An 11,112-nucleotide genomic window follows, 5' to 3' on the forward strand; every position below is an offset into this window, starting at 1 on the left:
TCTATTTTTCTGTCAGTTTTACTGCGTTTAAGTAAAACTGCGTTTAAGGCTGTTCCAGAATGCTAGCAGAACGTTGGGCCGGAGGACGTAGCCCCTCAGCTCCCTTGAGCTCTACGAGGATGAAGCAAGGCCAGCAAATGGCGATTCTGATGGTCAGTGTCATGGGCAGGTCTCTTCGTTGGAAACTGCAGTTGGTGGCAGGAACGTCTCTCCATGCCTGTAGTTGTCCCATGGCTCTGGCTGCAAAGCACAATCTACAGATCCTTCCCAAGGTCTTAGCACAGAGACCACCCTTTGGTTTTGGCAATTGCCTGCCTGACTTGAGCTCAAACACAGATGATATTGGAACTCTGGGGGCTTTGGAACCAATCTAATGACATTTGTTTGGGGCTTTACAGCTTCATTTTGTCTAAGTTGAGTATAAGATTGAATTCTACCATGTTCCGCCTGTCCCTATGCTGGTCCGATGGGTCTGGCACTTGGGTTTCCCCAAACCTGCCAGGCATGCATTTTGACACACTTAAAAAAAAATTTTTTTTTGATAACATCCTTTCTGGCGTTCCTGGTATTTGTCAACTGTATGCACTGGCCATTTTCTGTGATGCTGTTTACAAATAGGATTTGGGAGAAGATGGGCTGTATTCTGCCTGCCAAAAGATTAAGATGTGTTGCCAGCTGGGGTCCTCCTTTATGTCAGACACACAAGGCATTTTGCAGTCTGATGAGGAAACTGAGGCTCAGAACAGTGAAAGGGAGGCCAAGCAGGAGTGAACCCAGGGCTGCTGTTTCTTCTGATTGGCTGTGACAGCCAGACTTGTGCTGATGCAGAAGTCTAAATAGTCAAGCAGCTGAAGGCAGGGGGCATTTAGGTGGAGAGAATTTAAAAATTGCAAAACCACTCAAGTTTCCCCAGGTTAATCTTGCTCCAGGCAGGTACGAGTGGTTTGTTACCTGGGTGTGAAGTAAGAAAAAAGAGGCTTTCAAAGACCCTGTTCCTAGTTCTCTATTTAAACCCACCTCACAGGGTGGTTATAAGAATAAACTAGTAAAAGTCAAGGTTAATCGCATTGTAACAGGTCTGCAAATTTTTATGAATATCCTTTAAAAATTATTGTATTATCCTTCTAAACATGTCATTTTTCTTTCAGAGTTAAACCTTGAGCTGACCAGGTCCTATTAAAACAATTTGGCCAAACAGTTCGTTCGGGTCTATCCATAACATCTTACAAAAAAACCTGAACAGACTTGTTGGCCAACCCAGTATCAAAGCAGCCTGAATTTCCTCTCTTTTCTGAAATAGATTTCTAGGACTTGGGGAGAAAAAAGAAGAAGCAATCTTTGGTATAGATTGTTTTCTTTTAGATAGCACTTTTGCAGTTGAATAAGGAAAGTTTTAAGGAATCAGTAGTTTTATTCAGTTCACCTCCATTGGTGAAAACGTGTAGTTCTTTATTCCACCACTGAAAACTGATCCTCCTAGGTGTTTTTTTGTTTTGTGTGTGTGTGTGTGTGTGATGCCCCCTGCCCTGTCTCGGTGATGAAACTGGACTCCAGCATAAAGTAGATAATCGTATATTGTTGACTTTTACCTGGATATAGAACCATGACACCATAGCACTCTTAAGATTATAACTCCTTCCTTGTGGAAGGAAATTAGAGATCAATTATGCTCAGATAGGAGAAAAGGCATTTTATATGTACTTACCAGTTCTTTGTGGTTACTGGAACTCTGTGTATGTTCAGCCTTTATCCCTTCTTCTAATTAAGCTTTCAAGATGGCTAGAATAGGCCTTCTAAGTTTCTTTTCTCCTTAGCCAAGGAGAGTGTATTGTATTTCTCATTTCCTAGGTACAGCAGTGTTAACTTTATGTTGATTCCTAAATGACACATGGGCAGGAGGTGGGTTGTGTAGTTAATCCTCACTCTCTCTCAGGTAAGCTGGATTTTGGCAGAAGAGTTGGTACACGTGAGAACCTCGCCCCTCTCAGGTTCGGAAGAGGAATCACTGATCATAAGCATGCAGTGGGATTTCACAATTAAGGAGATTCTGTTGGGAAGTCGTGTGCACTGATTTTTGCCTTTCCTCAAAAACATATGTTTGGACCTGAATCTTCCAGTACCCTAAGAGCCTGCAGTTCTGCTCTAAGCCCTCTTGTTGTTAAAATTATTCTAAGTCACAGGGACTAATGAGGTAATTCCAGAGTGCCCACCCTGGGCCAGGCTCTGTCCTGTCTTCAGGGAGAGGGAAACAGACAACCTCAAGGCAAGCACAGTAAGAAGTCCTGCGGATGAACCAGCTGTAAGGTACACCCAGCGGGAGAGGGAGTCATTCCGCCTAGGGTGGGGATGGAGGCTGTTAGGTTATTACTGGCCCTCTGGATTGAGTGACAGGTATTTACTAACTCCTTGCGGGCTCGGGTCATCTTTCTCTTACTCCTGCCACCTCACTGTAAGGAGGACCCTGTGAGGCCTTCCTGGAAGAGGTCCCCACCCACGTCCTCCGCCTGCCTTTTGTCTTAGAAAAACTTTAGTCAAAGAATAAATTTAATCAGAGAACTGAGAAAATGCAGAAAGAAAGGAACACAGGCACGACAAAATAATCATACTTTAGCCATTAAACAAAGTCAAGGACCTTTAAACAAAGTCAAGTTCTTCCTCAAGGACTGTAGATAATATTCTGAGCCATGTCCTTTGAGCTGTTTTGTAGACTAAAACCCTCACCAGGTAGAAGAAATGAACTGTATGCTGCCCACAAGCCACGGAGACCCCAAACCCGTTGGAACCTGAACGTTGATGATGCTGATTCCTGATTACTTCACCACCAACCGATCAGAAGAACGTCATGAGCTGATCACGTCCTGCTCCTTGAACACTGTTAGACCCCTCACTACACCCTCCAGTGGGGAACACACAGTTTTGAGGGTGTTAGCCTGCCGTGGCCCCCTTTGCCTGGCAAAGCAATAAAGCTATTCTTTTCTACTTCACCCAAAACTGGCTGCGTTTCTATTTGTCACTGGTGAACAGAGGCCGAATTTCGGCAACATCACCTACTTTCACCCTGACTCTCATTCCCACCCACAAGGGAGGCAGTGGGAGGCGGTAAACGCTAAACAGGGCTCCATGTGCCAGAATGAGACTTGACATTGAATCTGACTTCATCTTATTAGCCAAGGGCAGGTTATGTAGCCTCCCTGAACCTCAGGGGTTTTGTCTATTATACTGCCTTCCTAGGGTAGACAGAGTGAAATTAAAATATTGTACATGAGGTGTCCGGCACATAGTAAGTATCTGATAATATTTCATCTTCCAGTGTGTGAAGTCTGCCCAGACGGCACTGTCTACCATGGATTGTCTGAGGCACTGGCACCAGGGAGAGGCCACATCCTCTAGATACCTTGCTTTTTTCCAGCACATGGCTTTCCAAGTGACTGGGCTGTTAAAGCAAAAAAGAACCACAGTGGCCAAACCGAGCAGTAAGGCAGCATGTTTTAATGTAGAAATCCACTCTAATTCTGAAGTAATACTCTAGTTTTCAGTTATATATCATCATTTTTCAAGATACAGATACAGCCATAAGACTGTCACACAAACTTATATTTTTGATAAAAGCTTTCTATTGAAGTCTATACATACAGAAACATAAAAACTTGCATGGACAGCTCAAAGCATTTCACAGAGTGCACACACTTAAATGCCGTTACTACCCAAATCAAAGAAATAGACTCTTTAGCCGAAGGGTAAGCATATCCTTACTTCTGTCAGCATGGATTGATTTAGCCTGGTTTTGAATTTTATGTAAATGGAATCATAGGGCATGTACCCTTTGGTGTCTGGCTTCTTTCACTTAAGATTCCATGAGAGGACTTCCCTGGTGGCACAGTGGTTAAGAATCCGCCTGCCAATGCAGGGGACATGGGTTCGAGCCCTGGCCCGGGAAGACCCCACCTGCCGCAGAGCAACTAAGGCCATGCGCCACAACTACTGAGCCTGTGCTCAAGAGCCTGCGAGCCACAGCTACTGAACCCGCGCGCCACAACTGCTGACGCCCACGCACCTAGAGCCCGTGCTGTGCACAAGGCAAGCCACCACAATGAGAAGCCCGTGCACCACAACGAAGAGTGGCCCCCGCTCACCGCAACTAGAGAAAGCCCGCGCACAGCAAGGAAGACCCTACACGGCCAATAAATAAATAAATTTATTAAAAAAAAAAAAGATTCCATGAGATTCATCCATGTTGCTTTGTAACAGGAGCTTATGCTGTCTTTATTGCTGTCCAGTATTTCTCCATTCTACTGTCAATGAGATGTTCAGCTTTTCCTGTGGGGCGGGGGCGGGGGAGGGCAGCTGAATATCTAATGAAATCAACATCTACACGTATACTGGTGCATACACTTTCTCATTTCTGCTGTGTGCCTGCCTTGGAGTGGAATTGCTGAATCATCAGGTGGATTTCAGCTGTAATAGATACAGCCAAACTGTTTTCCAGGGTGCTTTTCCCAGTTTACATTGCCACCCTCAGTGTGTGAGGGGATATGTGTTTATTTTGCCCCAAAATGCGCTGAAATGGAATATTTCTCAAATTTCTATCTCTGTATCTAGCTCCTCTAAATAGCTGTTAAATTTAGTGCTGTCAAGTATGATCCCTGGGGGTTACCACTAGATTATAAAACTGGAAAATGTCATCTCCAAGTTTTCAGATTTCAGTCTCGAATGATGTTAAAAATAAATCAGAATAGCAATTTCCCTCAGCTTAAAAAATGACAACTACTTAGATACTCTATGACTGTCCTTTTAGATTTTAGATTTTTTAACTTGCAATTTGGGGCTGAACCTTCCTTCTGTCTGTCTTGGTTACAGACAATGAGGATTTCAGAGAAACCACTGTATGCCCCGGTGAAAGAGAAGTTTCTTTGTTTTAGAGGTGAAAGGCTAATGTAGCTTTTTTTCTTCTGGGATCCAGAGAAGCTTTAATTTATTCCCTTTGATATAAGTGATTAAACTGCCCTTTTAGTAGCTTAAATTGTAGTTGCTGAGTAAATACATGTGTTTGCCAGAGTTGAAAGGTCAGACATCGCTGCGAAGGTCAGGCCATTGTTTGGCCACAGAGCCAGTATTGTGAGCTGCTGAAATACGACCTTTGCTGCTGTGCCTTCCTGGTGACCTCAGGCCAACTTCTGTTGGCGGCCTGTGGTGGTCCATTTATTATATTTCTCCATTGTAGATCAAAGGTAGGTAAAGACTCAGTCCTACTGGGTAGTTTGAACAGCGTTGCTCTTGGGATCTGGCATCAAGTTCACATCGGGATACTAATAGTAATGTAATAGGATAGCCCTGCTCCAACCAATTTTATCCTGAACAGAGAGGTATTTTACAGCTAAAATTGAAACGGCAATCTCTCAGTTTTAGAAAAAGTTTAAGGTAATAGAATTTTCTCAATTTTAAGGTGTCCCTGCATAAAATTTCTTAAGCTTCTTGGCCCTTGTCACCACTTGATTCTAGTTTAGATTCCGTGAAACCTGGCATAAACTTTTATAGCACTTGGTTATTTTTTGCTTAATTTATCCATATTTCATGATATCCCCCAAAAGTGGTACTCTACTGTATGAGGATGTTTGAGAATAGTGGGTCTAGAAGGAGAGACGGTGGTTCCAAAGCATTGTCGTGGTGGCAGGTACTGCATGTAGGTCCCTAATATCCATCTTCCCGTTTCATCCAGCCTGATGCTGGGTTTCATGGTGTGGCCGCCCTTCCCTTGCAGCCAGTTCTGCTCTCCGTTGCCAGTCTTTTTTTTTTTTTTTTTAAAGTTGATTTACAATATCGTGTTAGTTTCAGGTTACAGCACAGTGATTCAGTTTTATATGTATATATATGTTAATAACCTGTATATATAGGTTATATACAGGTTATTAGAAAATATTGAGTATAGTTCCCTGTGCTATACAGTAGGTCCTTGTTGGTTATCTATTTTATATCTAGTAGTGTGTATATGTTAATCCCAATCTCCTAATTTATCCCTCCCCCACCCCCCTCTCCAATGCCAGGCTGGTGTTTTCCCCTCCTTGTTCAGTTTTCTTAACCTGAGGGCCTGCAGGTTCCTCAGGAGTTGTGGCCGTGCTGGTGGAGGTGATGCCCAAGGGGAGGTCACAGAGCCCAGCTGACCCTCTGTGATCAGGATTTGCCCACCAATACAAAACTGAAGCACCTTGATTTTCCTAAGGTTGGCAGGGGGGCCTCCTTATGGATTCTGTTTAATATATGTATGTTTGCATATTTACTTTAGTGATTTTCAGTTCATCTAGATGAGTGAAGTGAGTCTTTTAGGGAAGATTCTTAACTGATATAAAAGCAGTCCCCAGCTAGCATTCTGTACTGTTGTCTGGCATGTCCCAAGCCCTCAAGCTAATACAGCTAATAGACTGTATCTGACCTATCAACTCCAGTTAATTGGGGGTTTTCTGGTGTTCTTGAGGATTTCTTGGTTTTCTGGTGTTCTTGAGGATTTTGAGCCCTTATCCCTCTCTTAGGAAGGGGAAGAAATGCTGTTTTCTGTTAGCAATGCCTGCCATGGGTTGGGTAGGAAAGGGGCAACCAGGTCACCACATGTTCCCTTCTGGGTTTCTAACAGGATAAGGGAGTCTGGCACCAGGGAGCCAGCATTCGGCAAGAATGAGCCCTCCGGGCACTCTGACTTTTCCACAGTTTCTGTTCTGAGAAGCTCTGAGTCATTAGCACGGCAGCTCAGTGCTTAGGCTGGGAGCCTAAACCGCTGTGGGTTCAAATCCCAGCTCCACTTCACTAGCTGTGAGTCTTGGCAGAGACCTTTACACTCTGGGAAACTAGGTATTCACTCAGCAATTACAATTAAACTGCCAAACAGGTAGTTCAATCACACTCAAACCTTGTTTTATTGTAATTTGCAAACACTTGCATTTTTTACAAATTGAAGGTTTGTGGCAACCCTGCATCAGGCAAGGCTATGGGTGCCATTCTCCCAAGAGCATTTGCTCACCTTGTGTCTCTGTGTCACATTTTGGTAATTCTCGCCATAGTTCAAACTTTTTCGTTACTATTATATTTGTTATTGTGATCTTTCATGTTACTATTGTAATTTTTTGTCTTGCATTTTAAAGTTCAGGTATGTGCATTGCTTTTTTTAGACATAATGCTATTGCACACTTAATAGACTACAGCATAGTGTAAACATAACTTTTAGATGCACCAGGAAACCACAGAATTCATGTGACTCACTTTATTAATTTATTTTTTAAAACAATAGAAATGCATTCTCCCACAGTTCTGGAGGCTAGAAGTTCAAAATTAAAGTGATGGCAGGGCGGAGCTCCCTCTGAAGCCTATGGAGGAGAATCCATTCTTCCCTCCTCCTGGCTTCTGGTGGCTGGTTGTCGATCCTGGCGCTCCTCCGAGCTCCTCTGCCCTCCTCGGCTCACAGTGTATGCAGCACTTCAGTCTCTGCCTTCCTGGTCACAGGGCATTGTCCCCTTGCCTCTCTGTGTCTCTCTTCTTCATATAAGGACAACAGTCACTTTGGATTAAGCCCACCCTTCTCCAGGATAATCTCATCTTTGCTAATTACATCTGCAATGACCCTATTTCCAAATAAGGTCACATTCTGAGGTACTGGCGGCTAGGGCTTCAACAAAGCATCTTTGAGGGACACAGTTCAACCCATAACACTCAGGGTTGCTTCCCAGTCCACTGTCAGTTCCCTTAGCCCTGCCCCTAGCTTGTTAAAGAATCCTTTCATTGAACTTTCTTCATTTACCCCTTTGAGTGTGCGATTGATTCCTGCTCTGAAATGGATCTTTGACCCTTACGAGTTGTGTGACCTTGGGCAAGACACTTAACCTCTCTGAGGTTCCTTCACCTCTAAAATGAAAATAATTTTCGTACCTTCCCTACCTAATTCACTGAGTTGCTGAAAGGTCTTTGTAAACCAAAGAGGCCCATAGCACTGACGGGGATCATTATCACTCTGTGTGTGTTGAAAGGTACGGCTAGGAAAGGGCCATGTCTAGATTGTTCTCTTTGATCTGAACGGAACCTAGCACCACATACCAATACATGCTGAATAAACGCTTCTTGAAGTTGTTGATGACCTATCTTGTGCATCGTGGCCAGTACTGAGAGGCTGAACACTGAACTGCTCCCCGGAAGACATGCTTTATTGAGGACATTTAGTTCCTCCTCAAGGGCTATAGATAATATTCTCAGCCATATCCTGCGAGCTGTTTTGTAGATCCTGAAACCCCTACCAGTGGGTTTCTTGTAGACAACAACACATACAGTGATGGCCTTGGCACCTGGGAAGGGAGTCTTATCATCAAAGGAGGACCAGCATTGGCATCCCAGGAAGAGGGGCATTTAATCTTTATTTTTAAAACAGACATTCTTTACATCTGGTCAATGTGCCCTTTTCTTTAATAATTAAAGCAGATGTACAGGGCTTCCCTGGCGGTGCAGTGGTTAAGAATCCGCCTGCCAATGCAGGGGACACGGGTTCAAGCCCTGGTCCAGGAAGATTCCACATGCCGTGGAGCAACTAAGCCTGTGCGCCACAGCTACTGAGCCTGTGCTCTAGGGCCCACGAGCCACAACTACTGAGCACACGTGCCACAACTACTGAAGCCCTTGCACCTAGAGCCTGTGCTCCGCAACAAGAGAAGCCACCGTAATGAGAAGCCCACACACCACAACGAAGAGTAGCCCCCGCTTGCCGCAACTAAAGAATGCCCGCGCGCAGCAACGAAGACCCAACGCAGCCAAAAATAAATAAATTATTTAATTTAAAAAAATAAAACATGTACAAAGTAGGTTTGATAGGCCACAAACAGGCTATTTTAGTTAGCATAAAATTCTAGTTAACTCATGTAGAAGCCAGAATGATTTCCCTATATCTCAATATGTAAAAATTTCTTTTATCACCTGCTATGTGCCAGGTGTTTGCAAAGCATTGGGGAGCAGCTATGACATGGTTGTAGCCCCCCGTCAACTGGGAGCGCACAAGCAAAAGGAAAATTGCAACAAAGAGTAACTGGAGCCCAAGGAGAAGGGAGTAACTGATGAGGAGGTAAGCAGGAACCAAATCCAGAAAGCCTGGCAAGGCCAATTAATAACTACTACTGCTTGAACATGCGAGGCACTAGCCTAAACAATTAGTATACACTTATCTTCACTCTGGTACCCACTGTGTCACAGATGAGGAAACTGATACTTAGAACAATGAAATAACTTGCCCAAGGAATCCTGAGTGATGGAGCCAGGATTCAATAGTCTATGAACACCTTGGATTTAACCACGTTGCTAAGGGAAGGCCAGCAAAGGTCACAAATTTATTTTTTCCCCAAAAGTAACCCAAAGTCAAAATGAAATTTCTTGGTTGGTAGCAATCTGATATCATACATCTATCATTTCGGTGCACAGTACGCACATTGAAGAACTTATTTAATGGGCCCTAGCAATGAAGATGTGGTCATTAAATACTGGATTTTTTTCCAACCTGCTTTTAAGTATCATCAATATGGTCTTCAAGAAGTGCATTTAAAATATCGGGGGCGGGGGGGAAAGCTAAAAGGCATTCGGATACAAATACAAAGGCCCTGAAACCACCAAAGGGGAAACTGATATGACCCGAACATACTACATATGGAAACCCTGGAATGGTTGTGATGCTCTGGGGAATATTCAATTACAAGGGAGACCCAGCACTGACCTTTTTACAAGGAGACAATCAACAGAAGACTGTATTTGATAAGAGGAATTCACTTCCTGTTAACAAGGCTTCTAACCCTGTACAAGCAAAAGGAGAAGGGAGGGCAAAGACCCCAGGTGGCTTTGAAGAGATAAACCCTGGTTCTTTAGGAGTCTGAAAAGAAAAAGAAAAAAACAAAATGGGAAAAAGGAGGTATTGTGTAGAAAGGCCATATGATCCACCCAGTTGTTAAATCCTTTGCTCCAAAGGGTTTGCTACAAGGGCTGAAGAAATGATAGAAATAAACCTGTAGAAACTTGACATTCTTTTCTTGAATATTTATTGCATTTCTTCTGGAAACACTCACAACACATAGAGATATTAAAGAGTGCCTACTAATTCAGATTTTACTTCCTGGGTGGCTTTCTGGACTATCCATCCCTGTATTCAACCTACCTCAAGCCACTCTCCCTGGTCCCCACGTACCACAGCAGAATGAAGGGCTGCCCTTTATTCGGTGCTACCATAACCCCATATGCAGTATCTCTGTTATGGCATTGGATGGAAATCTTCTCCACCACTAGATTCTAACTTGCCCCTGTCCTCAACATTTTAGCAGATGTAGCTGCTCAGAAAATGTTTGTTGACTGAATTAATGAAACGCTTCCATACATTTATAAATAGTGCTTTCTACTGTACTAGGTCTCTGTGGTCATTTTTGGCCCTGGAGCTCCTCAAGGGCAACGTCATGTCTTATCCATCTTATCTCCATTGCCTCGCATGGTGCCTAACAGTTCCTAGCAGACAGTAGGTGCTCAGCAAAAGTTTGAAGGGTTAAGCACAAAATTTCTCAACATATGACACGGTAGGAAGGAGGCAGGAGAGTAGCAAACAGGATTACTGATGGAGGAAAACTTGTTAATTAGTGACACAGTCTTTTTCAGTTTATGAGCGTGAGTGATGGGAACTGACGGATTTCTGGGAAAGTACAAATTTAGCTTTCACGTTTCTGGCTGGAGGCAATTTCTTACAAGCCGTAAGAAGGGGGCTAACACGAACCACATACGGGTGCTTCACATTTAAAACCCCAGAACAAATCCATGCGGCAGGTATAATCCCCGTTGTACAGAAGAGGAAACAGGCCCAGAAAGGTTTATTTCTTGCCTGAGCCCACCCGAGCGGTCAGCGCCAGGCCGACTCCACCGCAGGTTTCCGGGCCCGGCCCAGCGGTCCTTTCCTCCTCCTGGGTGGCCTCTGACTCTTTCAAGTCTAGCTGGGCGACTCCTGAGGAGGAGGAGGAAAGAAGCTGGGGGCTGAGATGCTTTGGGCATACAGGAGCCACGAGGTTCAGGACGCAGAGCACAAAAGCTACGAAATGCCCCCGTAGGGCCTCGCACACCCGC

The sequence above is a fragment of the Mesoplodon mirus genome (assembly GCF_964341445.2).
Source record: "Mesoplodon mirus genome assembly, chromosome: 2".
In the NCBI taxonomy this organism is placed as follows: Eukaryota; Metazoa; Chordata; class Mammalia; order Artiodactyla; family Ziphiidae; genus Mesoplodon; species Mesoplodon mirus.